The sequence below is a fragment of the Triturus cristatus genome, chromosome 3_2 (genome assembly GCF_964204655.1).
Source record: "Triturus cristatus chromosome 3_2, aTriCri1.1, whole genome shotgun sequence".
Classification (NCBI taxonomy): domain Eukaryota; kingdom Metazoa; phylum Chordata; class Amphibia; order Caudata; family Salamandridae; genus Triturus; species Triturus cristatus.
Genome location: NC_140584.1, coordinates 657,697,951 through 657,716,642, shown reverse-complemented (window position 1 = coordinate 657,716,642; position 18,692 = coordinate 657,697,951).

Genomic DNA, 18,692 nt, shown 5'->3' with positions numbered 1-18,692 from the left:
TCTCGGGGTGCGAGTCATACAGGCCCCCCCATGCATATGTACGGACCTCACAACAACACTGCGTATGTACACACCTTACAACAACATCATCGCGTATGTACGGTGCATCCCCAACATCACAACATCATCGCGTATGTACGGTGCGTACCCCAACTTCGCGTATGTACACCCCACAACAACATCATCGACTATGCACGGTGCGTACACTAACATCGCGTATATACGCAGCACACAACAACATCATCGCGTATGTACGGTGCGTACCCCAACATCGCGTATGTACGCACCTCACAACAACATCATCGTGTATGTACGGTGCGTACCCCAACATCGCGTATGTACGCATTCCACAACAACATCATCGCGTATGTACGGTGCGTACCCCAACATCACGTATGTACGCACCCCACAACAACATCATCGTGTATGTACGGTGCGTACCCCAACATCGCGTATGTACGCACCCCACAACAACATCATCGCATATGTACAGTGCGTACCCCAACATCGCGTATGTACACACCCCACAACAACATCATCACGTATGTACGCACCTCACAACAACATCATCGTTTATGTACGGTGCGTACCTCAACATCGCGTATGTACCACCCCACAACAACATCATCACGTATGTACGCACCTCACAACAACATCATCGCGTATGTACGGTGCGTACCCCAACATCGCGTATGTACGCACCCCACAACAACATCATCACGTATGTACGCACCTCACAACATCATCTCGTATGTACGGTGCGTACCCCAACATCGCGTATGTACGCACCCTACAACAACATCATCACATATGTAGGCACCTCACAACAACATCATCGCGTATGTATGGTGCGTACCCCAACATCGCGTATGTACGCACCCCACAACAACATCATCACGTATGTACGCACCTCACAACAACATCATCGCGTATGTACGGTGCATACCCCAACATCGCGTATGTATGCACCCCACAACAACATCATCACGTATGTACGCACCTCACAACAACATCATCGCGTATGTACGATGCATACCCCAACATCGCGTATGTACACACCTCACAACATCGCGTATGTACGCACCGTACATAGGCAATGTAAAACAGTACAAGGAGGGTCTATTCGACTCGCACAACACCACAAAACACGTCTACAGTGCACAAAACATGGAAATGACTGACCTGGCCACATCCAAACAGGCAAACAGAGGGGCAAACTCACAACCACCCTTTATAACACACCCACCAAAAATTCAAACTGAGGCCCACCCACAAATGGACCAATAAGAAGGGCCCACACACACAAACCATGAGCCTTTGCAACAGACTCACTGCAGCTAGAGAGCACACACCAGCAGCTGCACCCATTCACCTTAACATATACACCTTCACACAACCTCCTTCACACATACCCCCTCTTCACATTCAGACCCACAACTTCACATTCACACCCACACACCCACAACCATCCACACCCTCACCCCACACCATGCCCACAGACAAGAATCCAAAGTTCACAAGGGAGGAGCTGGAGATCCTTGTCAATGAAGTCATCAGAGTCGAGCCACAGCTGTTCGGAACATTGGTCAGACAGACCAGCATAGCCAAAAAATCACACCTGTGGCAGAGGATCGTCTATAGGGTGAATGCTGTTGCACCTATCAGAAGGACCAGGACTGAATGCCAAGCCAGGTGGTACGATCTGCGGAGGGCGGTCAAGCGAAAAATGAATGACGACTACGCCCAGAGCAACATCACTGGAGGGGGTGGGCCCCGCAGACCAGTACATTTCCATCCCTGGGAGGAGAAGGTGATGGCCCTGCTTCCGCCGGTGGGAGTACATGGACTTCAAGGACTTCCAGAGCCTGGTGAGTACACAAACAACTTACGTAACATGGGGGTAATGGCATCCACACCCCAACTACACAAAATGCACGCAACTACCCCCAAGCCCTCACCGGCCAGAACCACAGTCAAAAACAACTCTAATGCCAATAACATGTGTATGCCCCATTGAGAAAGCAAGGCCATGCTATGTCCCATGCTACACGAAGCACCAACCCAAGAATGGATGTCCCGTATGCTGGGAGGGTGGGTGTCACTAAACCCATTGTTGAACTCCAAATCAGACACAATTGCCCTCATCCCATATGGCCCAGGTACATACCCATGCACCATGCGCAATGCACAGGGATTGGGAAAGTACTGACAAGATAGCTGACACTTGGCCCGGGTGTAGGCAGCACAAGTCCCTCCTGTGACCAGTGCAAACACAAACACCAAGAAAACAAGGTCAGATATCTAGGACAGGAACTCACACTCACTGTCATGGCAGCATTCTCCATGGGGGGACAGCTACATCTCCTGGGAGCCCCAGTGCCAAATCACACTACACCCACCAGAAGGCCCTGTCACACACACCCCTTACACAAGCAGACACCCCCGGGACAGGCAATGGATTTACCCACTGTCACAATGAACATGTAACACAACAACACCAATACATAGCCGAAGAAGCATCCAAGCCAAAAATCTACTTGTCAAAGACTCAGGAGAACATATCAATCTGTCCCCTGCAACATACCCATCCACAAGTGAACATTGAGGAGAATGCTAGGCACATACAACTACATGGAGTAACATTGGCAACTTGAATGTGTATGAAACATGGATGTTGCATGAAACAGCATTAACATTGTCTGTCTCTCACACACAGGGCAACGTGATGATTCTCCCCCCAACAATGGGGGTGAACAATCACAGTCCCGGGCTCGGGAGAAACCTGATCCCATCGGCAGCGACGCCTCTCAACACTCCGCGGATGACCCCGCCCGGCCTGGACCCTCTGGTGTCCAAGCCCCTGCAGCACCTGGTTCAGGAACATCTGTGCCAACCAACACCCCCATTCCTGCCCCATCCCAGGAGACACCGAGGAGCCCTGCCCGCAGTGAACACCTGAGCCAGTCTGACCAGGAGGGACAAGGTGCGCCGGGCACCCAGGAGGAGGCAGACAACACTGCCACTGCCATCCCTCAGGGGTCCCGTAGACCCGATGTGCCCACAACGGCAGCCCAGGCTCATGTGGGCAGGGGTGGTGGGAGTGGAGGCAGGCGGCGGCGAGAACCTGACCAGCCAGCTGAAGGGACCGGTATGTCACACATAGACAACATCATGGACGCATACCGGCGTGACACCAGGGAGTTCAGCCAGGTAGTGGTGACCCTCACAGAGATGAAGAACCATCAGGCGGAGCAACACGCCAGTCAACAAGAACACCAAGGACGGATGGAGGCAAGACTGGCTGAGCACCTGGCGGTGCAAAGGGACATAAGCCATTCACTCCGTCGGATCGCCGACAACATGGGCAAGCCTCCCTGTGCCACCAGGCGAAGACCACCACCAGCCACAGGGAGGGAGGAGGAGGAGCATTCGTCCGACGGAGCATCCCAAGCATCGTCAAGGCCTGCATCTGAGGGTCCCCGGAGGAAGGTGGGTTGTCCACAGAAAAGACCGTGAGAGGCAGCGGACCATCCACATCTCCCAGGTCACCTGGCGTGGCACCTGGCCTCCATGTGCAACAGCATCACCTCATTGACTGACATCATCTGCCACATGAACTTGCTGGTCACAGTCTGACCAATGATGCCAAACACTGTGGCCTGGACTCTGATGACTTCAAATGCCAAGGATCCCATCTCCCCCTGTGAACTTTGGATTCTATGGACCCTGTATTGCACCTTTTTCTGTGCACAAATCACACCCCAGACCTATAATAAAAAAAATTATAATTGTAATTTTATGTTGCAGTCATTTAGCATGAGTCCACAACATACGTGTGGAGATATGTCAAAGTATGCCTGAGTGTGGAACTAACTCCAGCCATCCATACACTTGGATCGGAGTCCGGTCGAGGACACACATGGGTCACAATGTATCACCAAATACAGACATGGAGCCCAATCCTCACCCGTGATGGCCTCAAGCTGCTGAGGTGGGGCTTGCAATACTGCTCAGACAGACCAATTTGCCAGAGTATCATGAAGGTGTAGAGGTCATGGGTCATGTTGAGGTGCCACGGTACTTTTAACACATATACTAACACTTAAAACACTATAAAAAAAATCGATATTTTTAACAACTATATTATGACTGTCGATATTACTAACTTTGATATTATGAAAGTCGATATTTCTTACCTGAATTTCGATATTCTGTACAACTATATTTTTGTGACTCGATATTCTGTCCACTCGATATTTAAAATCGATATTTTGCCATTTCGATATTAAAAATTTGATATTGTGACTGTTCACCGTTAAGGGTATGTTGAGCAATATTTGTAGAACGGCAGTTACATAGATGACAGGCCTTGAGTTCCTTTTCAACCCTCTCATCTAAATATGGAAACCAAACTCGCTCTCACAGAACTCTCTTCGTGGCAACAATACCACAATGTCCTTCGTGAGCTACTTCCCTTATTTTTTATCGCAGACTCACAGGAATTAGGATTCTCGACCCTTGCCGTATGACTCCTTCTTGAGTTCTGGACAGTTTATCTTTAAAGTTTTTGTATTTTTGGTATGTACCATCACTGGTGAGAGGTTGAGTGTGTCGGTTCCATGACTAATGTGTAATTCTATCTTTCAACTTCAGCATGTCACAATCATGGCTCGTGGCAGTGATGATCTTGACTAACCATATAGCAGAAGGCGTATTTGACTTTGAAGTTAATGTAGGCATCAGTCGTCTTGGATGAAGTACCTGACCTTGTATAGGCACACTGGAAAAGAAGTCAGCAGGGTTTTGATCCTTCCCTGGACAATGCGCATTTGTATAATTGCAGTCTTGTACTCATAGTCCCCACCGTTCAATGCCTAGCGGTATCTTGGCGTTTGGATTGCCAATGATAGTCAGTACAGCTTGATGATCAGTTACAAGCGTAAAAACCTTTCCGTACAGGAATACATAGAAATGTTCTCAAGCCCATACTATGGCTAAGCTTTCTTTTTCAGGTTGAGAGTAAGCACGTTCTGTCTTGGACAATCTTCTACTAGCATATTTCACAATATGACTTCTAGCATTTGGGTGTTTGCTGTGCTGTGCAAGGATAGCACATAACCCTACTGGCCCAGCGTCAACAACAACCTCTATATGAAGCTTTGGATTGAAGTAGGCCATTTCAGCAGCAGTTTCAATGGCTTGTTTGATTTTCTTAAAACGTCTCTCACATTTTTGTGAGCACTTGAATGAAACATTTTTCTTTGTGAACTCTTGCCAAGAAATGAATGTCTCATAGAAACATCTTGTGGGAATCAGCATTTGACAGGGCTTGTACTTTTGCAGGATCAGGTGTCAAACCCCCATCTGAAAAGATATGGCCAAAGAACTTTAACTTTATCTTGTGGAACTCATACTTGTCCGCATTCTAAGTCAAACCTGCTTCAGTAAATAAACGCCAACTTGAGTGAGAGCTGTTTCATCCTCCTTCTGTGTAGCTCTGAAAATCAATATGCCATTGCCATAATTGAATGCATTCACAACAGGCTGTATGACACATCGAATGACGTCTTGGAAAAGTTCTGCAGCCGATGACACACCAATACTCAGTCTCTTGTATCGAAACAGACCAACATTTGTAGAAAAGGTTATAATGTACCTGCAATCTTCTTTGAGTTCCAACTGATGATAACCTTTATTTAATTCAAGGCGAGAGAAGTCTTTGCACCATTTATTTGACTTTTCGTGTCAGCAGTGTGTGGAGCTGGATGTTGTTCTCCTTCAATTGCCTTGTTTGCTTGACGCATGTCAACGCATAGGCATACAGCTCCTTCACTGATCGTTTTGGGCACTACCACTATGGGAGAAACCCATGGCGTTCGACCAGTTGAACGCTCAATAATGTCATGTTTAAGTAAAAATTCAAGTTCTTTTCAACAGCTTCTTGTAAATGAAACGCAATTCTTCTCTGTTTCTGAGCAACAGGATGTACATCTTCATTAATATGCAACTTTACATTCAAAGTATTAAGCTTTCCTAAACCATGAAACTGTGGAAATGTGGATTTTCCTGATCAGTTATGTCCCCTATCTTGGACCCCAACGGTTCTATGTGCATGTCACAAGTACATGTATGTTCCCTCCAGTTCCAGTTTCCAAACGCAAACATATGTGCGTCCACCGTCAACATGTTCTCTGTCAGATCCGCCATCAATGGGCTGGATATTCGATTCCTAAGTATGAAAGGCCACCGACTTTATATGGCTAAGTTACTCCATTTTTACAGTTCAGGCAAGTAGGCCCGATTCTGTCCTCAAAACCTTCCCTGCTCTCTGTCTCTGACAGCTTCAGCTTGAGCTCGCATCTGTATCCATGAACTTTGTCCTACTCCCTGTGCAGCTAACGGTGCCTGCCTCGGCCAGTTTTGCCTGCCTGCCAAGAAGCTGTATTTCACCTTCGAATTATCTACTTTGCTCTTCAGCCGATGCATTCCTGTCTAGTGATTTAGGTAAACATTTCCTTTAGCTCACAAGCAAAGGACTCGGCCTTTCCGTCCTCCTGCAAGTAATTCATAGCCCTGTTGCCATGGAAAGTTTTCTGTCCCTCGCATCTCATATAGACACTTAGACGCTTGTACACGCACACACAGTCAGTATAGAATAGATTCTGTCCGAGAGTCTTTTCTTGTGGATAACATAGTTCTCTAAACATAGGATGTTAGATATGATTTGGGATTAGGTTGACTTGACCCCCCAGACTTCTCGTCTCCACATGTAGAGCTAAAAGTCAAGTCCCCTTCACCCCCTAGTTGCACGTCAATCACACGTCATGCTGCTGCGCGCGCATCTATGTTAAGTATTATCTTATAGATCCACCTATGCATGATAATCAGAGCCAATCATGTTTCTTTCTGCTCCTTATTACGCCTAGTTTCGATTACGTACCACTATGTCATTTCTCTTATCAATTGTTACGCCTTTTGCATTCGTTTCATTGTAATGTATGACCTATAAAAGTTACTTCTTGTCAATAAAGTATTGTACTTCACTTCCTGAACCCTCGTGGTGACGGAACCTGAAGGCCGCCACTCGAGTCGGCCATTTTGGAATAAAGCCCATTCAGAAAATCTCTTATACCACGGATTCTGCCTCTTGTTATTCTGAGCTATTTTACTTTATTTTAGATTCCGTATGAAATTCAGTCAAGGTAAAAAGAATATTTACCACATAATGGCGCCCGAATAGGGACACTTTCTCATCTCACGCGCCGGCGGTGCGTTGCAGGCCCGGTCTCCTGCCACAGCTGGACGGACCATAAACGCGTACCAGCAGGATTTCCTGTAAGCTCCCTCCGGTCAAACGGGGGCGACTGAGGCTGCGATCAACCCAGACGAGGCGGTGAGAAGTGCGAAGTATCCCGACCAGAGCCTAGCTGAGAGAGCAAGATCCGAGGTATACAGAGGCCCACCAGGTTTTCGAAATCCCGATGTCCAGAGGGTCCGCTGTCCGCAGTCATCGAGTCCCGTCCATTCTCTGAGGCCTTCCGTTTCAAGGAGCTACTCGGTAGCTGCAGCCTTTCCTGACAACACTGAGGTGAAACCCCATGACGTTGTTCCGGGTGATCTGGTGTTTGTGAGGAATTTCGATCGCAAGACCCAGTTGGAGCCCAGGTGGAAAGCACCGAAGCTAGTCCTGCTGACCACAAGAACAGCCGTGAAAGTTGAGGGCCGCAAGGGATGGATACATTCCAGCCACATTAAGAAATTTCATGGACTATCCTCGGATATAGACACTGTGCCCTGCACTCCCTCACAGACTGATTCAAAACTTCCTTTTGTTGAACAGAATGACTCTCAGTGCTATAAATTAAAGCTTAGGCCCAAACAGTCGAGCAATTTGATTGTTTAAGTCCTCTCCAAGGTGAAGCGGTTGAATTGTCTCCGACATGTACCCCTTGGACCTGAGTAGAGAAAATACCCGAGAAATGTTGAAACGACAGGCGTATTGTAAATCACTGCGCAGCTACTGTATGAGGACATTATTAATTTTGTTTTTATTGAGTGTTTTAATAATTATTACGAGTGTGATTTTGCACATATATCATCCTATTTCTAGACATGTTTATAATGTTGCTGCTGAACATTCTTTTAGTGACCTACCGCCACATGAATTATCTTATAGACTTGCGCTGCGCAATAACACCTTCATTAGTATGTTACATCATTCCCATCAGACTAGTAATGCCACCAATTGTTGGGTGTGTGGCCGACTCCCTCCCTATCAGAATAACAAAGGAGTTCTGCCTTTCTTTCCACATCCGTTCACACACAATGGCTCCTGTGGAGCATGGTTTAGTTTACTAAATTCCATAGACCCAGACACAGCCGTTTATCAACAACATTGGATATGGGGAAATCTGAATCTAGTTTTATTCAAAGTCTGTCATCCTAATAAGGAGGGTCACCCCAGTAGAACAGGAACTGATCTAGAAAATGAAGTGTATAAATTAGGTAATTTTACACCTAATCTTATGGTTCTGAATGTCAAATCCGAAGTTGAACTAATTCTGCCCACTATGTCAGTATTTCCAGTTAAGGGTGAATTATGTGTAAGAAAAGTTGGTTCCATACATATGGGCCATAGCCAATGCGTTACTACAGTAGAATATAGTGATCAAGGTAAATCTTCATTCAGAGCTTCTCGCCATTCTTACTTTATATGTGGTCAGACGGCATATATGCGTCTGCCTCTAGATTGGGATGGTACCTGTTACATAGCATTCCTTTTGCCACCTGTTTTCCTAGCTCCCCCTGATTATCATCGGAATGTTCATTTAGTACACAATAGAGAGCGAAGAGATCTCCCAGTTGTCGATTATACTGAGACGGTATGGGACAAGTATGTAGATTTCAATAAAGGTATCTTTCCCTATATAGGTACAATATCAAATAGTAAGCTGATACGCAGACTAACCAAGACTCTTGAAGCTGTAGTAAACGAGACTATAGCCGCCCTAGGCAATCTGACAGAGGAACAATCAGTGATGAGAATTGTTGTTCTCCAGAATCGTCTTGTCCTTGACGTCATCCTGGCCGATAGGGGCGGAGCTTGCAGGGTCATCGGATCCAGCTGCTGCATATTCATACCAGAAAATTCGCCATCTGTATATAAAGCTATAACACGCCTTCATAAGATTGTGAGCCAGATACACGAGAATCCAGGCACTTGGACGTGGTCCGGGTGGTTTTGGAGTGTGATATCAGCCTGGGGATGGAGAGTTCTATCCTTCCTAGGTATTGGCCTTCTTATGCTCTTCAGTTGTTGTTTATGCCTGCAATGTGGACCAGCGATTTGTGGTCTGTGTGCCACATCATGCATTCCATATCAAGGTTCTCGTTCAAAATGCCGGAAGAAGAAGGAAGAAGAAATGATGCTCCATGAGCAAATCGATGGAATGATGAAGATTGATATCTCTTGAAGGGCAAGTAGGGGACAAGGAGGGAATGTGGAAATGTGGATTTTCCTGATCAGTTATGTCCCCTATCTTGGACCCCAACGGTTCTATGTGCATGTCACAAGTACATGTATGTTCCCTCCAGTTCCAGTTTCCAAACGCAAACATATGTGCGTCCACCGTCAACATGTTCTCTGTCAGATCCGCCATCAATGGGCTGGATATTCGATTCCTAAGTATGAAAGGCCACCGACTTTATATGGCTAAGTTACTCCATTTTTACAGTTCAGGCAAGTAGGCCCGATTCTGTCCTCAAAACCTTCCCTGCTCTCTGTCTCTGACAGCTTCAGCTTGAGCTCGCATCTGTATCCATGAACTTTGTCCTACTCCCTGTGCAGCTAACGGTGCCTGCCTCGGCCAGTTTTGCCTGCCTGCCAAGAAGCTGTATTTCACCTTCGAATTATCTACTTTGCTCTTCAGCCGATGCATTCCTGTCTAGTGATTTAGGTAAACATTTCCTTTAGCTCACAAGCAAAGGACTCGGCCTTTCCGTCCTCCTGCAAGTAATTCATAGCCCTGTTGCCATGGAAAGTTTTCTGTCCCTCGCATCTCATATAGACACTTAGACGCTTGTACACGCACACACAGTCAGTATAGAATAGATTCTGTCCGAGAGTCTTTTCTTGTGGATAACATAGTTCTCTAAACATAGGATGTTAGATATGATTTGGGATTAGGTTGACTTGACCCCCCAGACTTCTCGTCTCCACATGTAGAGCTAAAAGTCAAGTCCCCTTCACCCCCTAGTTGCACGTCAATCACACGTCATGCTGCTGCGCGCGCATCTATGTTAAGTATTATCTTATAGATCCACCTATGCATGATAATCAGAGCCAATCATGTTTCTTTCTGCTCCTTATTACGCCTAGTTTCGATTACGTACCACTATGTCATTTCTCTTATCAATTGTTACGCCTTTTGCATTCGTTTCATTGTAATGTATGACCTATAAAAGTTACTTCTTGTCAATAAAGTATTGTACTTCACTTCCTGAACCCTCGTGGTGACGGAACCTGAAGGCCGCCACTCGAGTCGGCCATTTTGGAATAAAGCCCATTCAGAAAATCTCTTATACCACGGATTCTGCCTCTTGTTATTCTGAGCTATTTTACTTTATTTTAGATTCCGTATGAAATTCAGTCAAGGTAAAAAGAATATTTACCACAAAACAACGAAGGGAATTAACTTACTATTTCATGGTGAGCATTCATGTTGTCACTCACAAATATCAGTCCCATATCGGCAGCAGTACTGAAACTGAGCAGACAGGCACTTGACACTGTACCTTGAAGCACATGGATGAGTGCTTGCACCTTCGTCTTCTTGTATTTAATTGTCGCTACAAATGAACCTTGACTTTTTATGGGCGTTGATGCAGCCCATGTGTACACTTTGGTTCTCAATGGTGTAAGTTGTGGTAATGGAGATAATTCATTGTATTTCTCTTCAGTCATTATGTTTATTGATGCACAACTGTCAATGATGAAAGGTATCGAGCAACTATTTATTTTCAATGTAATCATCTGACAATGTTTGTATGACTTTGGTGCTTTGGCATTTTGACTTTTCTTTGGTTGACTTCGACATGACACAACCATCTTCCTCGCTTTCACTTGATATTGAGGCAGAAGAATTGTTTGACGATGATTTAGATGATGATCGGCTTCATTCAGTGTCAATTTGCCTCTATTGATGTTGCCGTTTGGCCGTGTGGGTGATCGTTAAACACTGCTTCTGAAATGTTTTGGCAGCCATTTTGTCTTATCGCTGTGAAGCACTTGCTTTTTTCTTCACTTTACAACCTGTCACAAAATGGTTCTCTTTCCCACAGCCTTTGCATATCTATCCAATGGTGGGACATTTACCTTGATGTGGAAACGAAAATCCACATTATGGGGTTGATTCTGATCCTGTATTTTTTTTTTCCATACGACTCGCATCCGTAATTTTTCCCGTACGAATCGTACAAGTCCCGTCCCACCCGTGAAGTACGATTCGTACGGGAAAAATACATATGGATCGGCCCGATCTGTACGAATTCGATCGGGAAAATTGTACGAGACGGACCCGGACACTTTTCTGTACGAAGCCTAAAAATACAGTCTGACCGTACGAGTACGATCCGGACCGGCTTTCTGATTTAGGATTTGTATGGAAAACGTACCATACACGGGGAATGACTTTACCCGCTACAAAGCAAACTTTGTACGACTCGTATCCCGGGAAAAGTAGTTCTCGGGGTGCGAGTCATACAGGCCCCCCCATGCATATGTACGGACCTCACAACAACACTGCGTATGTACACACCTTACAACAACATCATCGCGTATGTACGGTGCATCCCCAACATCACAACATCATCGCGTATGTACGGTGCGTACCCCAACTTCGCGTATGTACACCCCACAACAACATCATCGACTATGCACGGTGCGTACACTAACATCGCGTATATACGCAGCACACAACAACATCATCGCGTATGTACGGTGCGTACCCCAACATCGCGTATGTACGCACCTCACAACAACATCATCGTGTATGTACGGTGCGTACCCCAACATCGCGTATGTACGCATTCCACAACAACATCATCGCGTATGTACGGTGCGTACCCCAACATCACGTATGTACGCACCCCACAACAACATCATCGTGTATGTACGGTGCGTACCCCAACATTGCGTATGTACGCACCCCACAACAACATCATCGCATATGTACAGTGCGTACCCCAACATCGCGTATGTACGCACCCCACAACAACATCATCACGTATGTAGGCACCTCACAACAACATCATCGTTTATGTACGGTGCGTACCCCAACATCGCGTATGTACCACCCCACAACAACATCATCACGTATGTACGCACCTCACAACAACATCATCGCGTATGTACGGTGCATACCCCAACATCGCGTATGTACACACCTCACAACATCGCGTATGTACGCACCGTACATAGGCAATGTAAAACAGTACAAGGAGGGTCTATTCGACTCGCACAACACCACAAACCACGTCTACAGTGCACAAAACATGGAAATGACTGACCTGGCCACATCCAAACAGGCAAACAGAGGGGCAAACTCACAACCACCCCTTATAACACACCCACCAAAAATTCAAACTGAGGCCCACCCACAAATGGACCAATAAGAAGGGCCCACACACACAAACCATGAGCCTTTGCAACAGACTCACTGCAGCTAGAGAGCACACACCAGCAGCTGCACCCATTCACCTTAACATATACACCTTCACACAACCTCCTTCACACATACCCCCTCTTCACATTCAGACCCACAACTTCACATTCACACCCACACACCCACAACCATCCACACCCTCACCCCACACCATGCCCACAGACAAGAATCCAAAGTTCACAAGGGAGGAGCTGGAGATCCTTGTCAATGAAGTCATCAGAGTCGAGCCACAGCTGTTCGGAACATTGGTCAGACAGACCAGCATAGCCGAAAAATCACGCCTGTGGCAGAGGATCGTCTATAGGGTGAATGCTGTTGCACCTATCAGAAGGACCAGGACTGAATGCCAAGCCAGGTGGTACGATCTGCGGAGGGCGGTCAAGCGAAAAATGAATGACGACTACGCCCAGAGCAACATCACTGGAGGGGGTGGGCCCCGCAGACCAGTACATTTCCATCCCTGGGAGGAGAAGGTGATGGCCCTGCTTCCGCCGGTGGGAGTACATGGACTTCAAGGACTTCCAGAGCCTGGTGAGTACACAAACAACTTATGTAACATGGGGGAAATGGCATCCACACCCCAACTACACAAAATGCACGCAACTACCCCCAAGCCCTCACCGGCCAGAACCACAGTCAAAAACAACTCTAATGCCAATAACATGTGTATGCCCCATTGAGAAAGCAAGGCCATGCTATGTCTCATGCTACACGAAGCACCAACCCAAGAATGGATGTCCCGTATGCTGGGAGGGTGGGTGTCACTAAACGCATTGTTGAACTCCAAATCAGACACAATTGCCCTCATCCCATATGGCCCAGGTACATACCCATGCACCATGCGCAATGCACAGGGATTGGGAAAGTACTGACAAGATAGCTGACACTTGGCCCGGGTGTAGGCAGCACAAGTCCCTCCTGAGACCAGTGCAAACACAAACACCAAGACAACATCCCAGAAGACACCGAGGAGCCCTGCCCGCAGTGAACACCTGAGCCAGTCTGACCAGGAGGGACAAGGTGCGCCGGGCACCCAGGGCGAGGCAGACAACACTGCCACTGCCATCCCTCAGGGGTCCCGTAGACCCGATGTGCCCACAACGGCAGCCCAGGTTCATGTGGGCAGGGGTGGTGGGAGTGGAGGCAGGCGGCGGCGAGAACCTGACCAGCCAGCTGAAGGGACCGGTATGTCACACATAGACAACATCATGGACGCATACTGGCGTGACACCAGGGAGTTCAGCCAGGTAGTGGTGACCCTCACAGAGATGAAGAACCAGCAGGTTGAGCAACACGCCAGTCAACAAGAACACCAAGGACGGATGGAGGCAAGACTGGCTGAGCACCTGGCGGTGCAAAGGGACATAAGCCATTCACTCCGTCGGATCGCCGACAACATGGGCAAGCCTCCCTGTGCCACCAGGCGAAGACCACCACCAGCCACAGGGAGGGAGGAGGAGGAGGATTCGTCCGATGGAGCGTCCCAAGCATCGTCAAGGCCTGCATCTGAGGGTCCCCGGAGGAAGGTGGGTTGTCCACAGAAAAGACCGTGAGAGGCAGCGGACCATCCACATCTCCCAGGTCACCTGGCGTGGCACCTGGCCTCCATGTGCAACAGCATCACCTCATTGACTGACATCATCTGCCACATGAACTTGCTGGTCACAGTCTGACCAATGATGCCAAACACTGTGGCCTGGACTCTGATGACTTCAAATGCCAAGGATCCCATCTCCCCCTGTGAACTTTGGATTCTATGGACCCTGTATTGCACCTTTTTCTGTGCACAAATCACACCCCAGACCTATAATAAAAAAAATTATAATTGTAATTTTATGTTGCAGTCATTTAGCATGAGTCCACAACATACGTGTGGAGATATGTCAAAGTATGCCTGAGTGTGGAACTAACTCCAGCCATCCATACACTTGGATCGGAGTCCGGTCGAGGACACACATGGGTCACAATGTATCACCAAATACAGACATGGAGCCCAATCCTCACCCGTGATGGCTTCAAGCTGCTGAGGTGGGGCTTGCAATACTGCTCAGACAGACCAATTTGCCAGAGTATCATGAAGGTGTAGAGGTCATGGGTCATGTTGAGGTGCCACGGGAGGGAGTCCCAGGTCTGTTTTGCGAGGTGGGAGAACTATCTCCTGCATGCAGTTGTTCAGTGGATGTGATGAATGGTGGCCAGGGCAAGGTGGGCTGCACGGAGTTGGGCCAACGGGGTGTTGGATGACAGACGTCCAAGGTCGGTTTTGGATCTGGGGTTGTGGACTGCCTCCTGAGTGTGGTTCAGGAGTCTGAAGGTGATCCTGCAGCAGACAGTTAGCCATTCTAGCTATCTCAGGTGGACGGTGATGTGGCTGGGGCGGGGGATGTTGAAGATGAGGTGTGCGGATGCACCCTGGATGTAGACAACTTCTCCTGTAGTTTTGCTGTTGTTCCTCCGTAGAGGGCGTTGCTGTAGTTGACCCGGCTGGTGTCGTGGACCTGGGGGACGGTCTGTCTTGCCTTGGAGTGGATCTATCTGTGGATCATTTGCAGCATGCGGAGGGTGTTGCAGCATGAGGTATAGATGGTGTTGAGTTGCATGGTAATTGTGAGCGATGAGTCCATGATGAACACCAGCTTGCGTGCGTGGCTACTGGGTGCTGGTGCGGTGCCCAGGCCGGTGGGACACAAGGAGTTGACCCAGCCGTAAGGGGACAATCCTCAGATGATGACCTCAGTCCTGTCCAAGTCCAGCCTCAGGTGGCTGATGGTCAGCCATTCGTCAATGGATCTCATGCCTTCTTGAAGGTTGGATCTGGCAATGGCTGCGTCTTTGGTGAGGTTGAGGAGCAGCTGGGTGTCAATGGCATACGAGATGATGATGAGGTCGTGTGCGCATGTGATGGTGGAGAGGGGGGTCATGGAGACATTGAAGATCGTCACGCTGAGAGATTAGCCCTGGGGCATGGGCCACATGTCCCCAGTGTACTACATGCTGCAGGGTGGAGGCCGACTCCCTGGGCCTTGCTGGTGAGCTACTTGGTGATTTAATCCTGGGCCCTCCTCTGGATACCAGTGTTGGAGATGTGTGAGCTGACAGTGTGGTAGCACATGGTGTAGAATGCCGTTGAGAGGTCAAAGGGAGTGGTCTCACCATTGTTGAGTAGGGCTAAGTTGTCGTTGGTGGTGGCAATGATGACGGTTGCAGTGGTGTGATTACTGTGGAAGATGTTCTGGTGCCGGTTGCCTGGAGCTGTTTGCGCGGAGGAAGTTTGTCAGTCGCTCGTTGAGTGTCTTCCTGATGACATTTGCTGGGTAGGGAAGCAGGGTGATGTTCCAGGAGATCCTGCGGTACTGCCATCCTTTGTTGAAGAAGGGCCTGGGGCTCTGCATGCCTCCAGCTCCCATGGAATGTGGCAAACTCAAATGAGACATTCAGGACGCCCTGGACGTGGGCTACAAGGATGAGGAAGGATGTGGTTGAGATGTTGTGTGGGAAGGGGCCTGATGGAGAGCCAGAGTGGATGGTGCACATGAGCCAGGTGGTGTATTTGTTGCTGACGGGAGTCCAGAACCTGAGGGGGGTTTGTCACACGGATAATAGTGCTGTCTGCCTCTGTGTGCCAAGGCTGTCGTGTATGGCCATGAGCTTGCAGTGGTAGAATGTTGCAAGGGATGTGATCTGCCTTGCAAGGATGGGGTGTCTTTTGGATGGAGATCTGCTGTCAGTTCACTCACAATGCTGATGAGCTCCTTGATGTCGTGTGTTTTGGTGCCTCGGCCCTATCTGAAGGATCTCCACTTGTCCTTGCTGATGATATGGTGATGGCTGTGTGTGGCGTTTTCCAGGGCTGTAAGGTAAATAAAGGTACTTTGTGTTGCAAGGTTTGCACAAGAGTCCAGCTCGATCTGTATGAGTCCAGTAGGTCTGCCTTGTCCCAGGTGTCTTAACTGTTGTTGTGCTTCACAGGAAAGTCTGTCAATGTGGCAAGATTGTTGGATCAGTAGCTGATGTGTGAGGTTGCAGGGTGTGGCGGTGGTGTTGGTTCGAGTGTCCCACACAGCTTGTCTGTGGTGACTTACATCAAGCATCTTTGGGGGATCGGTAGTGGGGTGTGGGGCAGTGTGTTACTTGTCGGAGACGTGGATGCAAATGTTGATGGACCAATGTTGGATGGTGGTGTGGTTCTCCTCCAGCAAGAAGTTACTGGCCCCCAGCCACATGTAGCCTGTGGAGGTGAGGGCGTGCGTGCAGATGTACGTGTTGATGGCTTTGCGGAATTGTGGAAGTAGGCCTGGAGATCTGTAGATGAGTGTTACTCTGAGGGTTGCCAGGTGGTTGGAGCAAAACCGGATTTGTGACTCTGAGGGTGTACTTGGGAATAAATTGCAATTCATCCTCCGGGATTGTTGTTGCCGTCCCTGCGGGTGATCTTGTATCCGTCTGAGATGGCAATGAAGAAGTTGTGTGCTGAGGATGCTTTTGACCAGGTTACTGTCATGAAGGTGATGTGTGGGGCCGTTGTGTTGTAGAGGTAACAGAGTCCAATGGCGTGCTTGTGGACGGAGCGGGTGTGGAGTAGGAGGCACATGACCTGGTTGTTCTGACAGGGTCCCGTAGGCGGGGCAGCGCTGTGTAGGCAGTTGGAGTTGCAAACTCAGCATGCAAAGGTGTCGTGTGTGCGATTAGGGGTTGCCTGATAGCAGGCGGTTGATTGTCTGGAGGACATTGCTTGGAGGGTGGCTGCAGCATGAGCCTGTTGTGTGGCGTGGGTCATGCAAGGACCAGAGGGTCATGCACTGTGCACGTTGCAGGCGCCTACGGTCGTGCCTTTGGCACGGCGTTGGTGCAACAGTGGCACAGACAAGCTGCTGGCTGCATTTAGAATGGGTGGAGGGGGAAGGGAGGAGCATTTTGTAGGCGTGTGGGTTGCCGAATCAGGGCACTTGGTGGGGCGGTACCGCAGGTGAGGCAGCATCAGGTGGAAGGGGTGGGAAACTAGGCAAAAATTAGCCCACAAAGGCAAGGAGGTCAGAAAGGCACAGTGCAACAGGTGTATGTAAAGGAAGGAGTGTCAGGTTACTCATGGGTCACTCCGAGAAAATGTATGAAGAATCAACAAAAATGACGTCCACAGGATCAGGCAACAAAATGCGGAGCTGCACACAGGATACACACCGTCAGCAGGCGTTGACGTCCCGTTGTGGAGAGCAACCTGCACAAATACATACACAACCAGGTACTTCATGCACAATAGAGATTATTGGCCATGAAGAAATGCATGCATGTTGCCGAAGTACACATACACTCATATGCTCAATCTTTGACAATTATGCCATAGATGATGCATGCAAACTGGCAAGAGATCTGCAGTGACAGAGATGAGGCACTTTGGATTGTGTAGAACACCTTTATTGCACAAACTCACACAAAGGGAAATGCATCCATACGAACAGACTCACAGGTCAGTTGACAGAACATGTGGGACATACGCTGGACCCCCCCTTTACAACACAGATGTTGTAAATCCAAATGAACTGGCACACAAGTCAAGGGGATGAGCCAAACACATCCTGCTGCACACAGAGATGCTGCAAATCACCATAGAGCCAGTTGTTGTGATGTCCCACACTATTTCCACCCGTAGCATCAGCAATGTTTCAGAGGCAAGGTTTACGCACATTGATGCCTTCATCAGACTCCACACTCCACTACAGATGACTGTCAAGAAGGGTGACTATCATGTCATGGGAGTAATGCTACATGTTATATGCTCCATGGTGAGAAGACATGTATGCACGGTACCACAACATGCACAGAAGCAGTCCCCACACATTCCCAACCCGTACCACAACCAAAAAGCCTTGCTGCAATCCTTACCCAAACTGACATTTTCACATGTCCGTGCATGGAACGCTGATGCAGCACACGTTGCAATCCTCATGAGGAATAGCAGGAGGACAACGATGA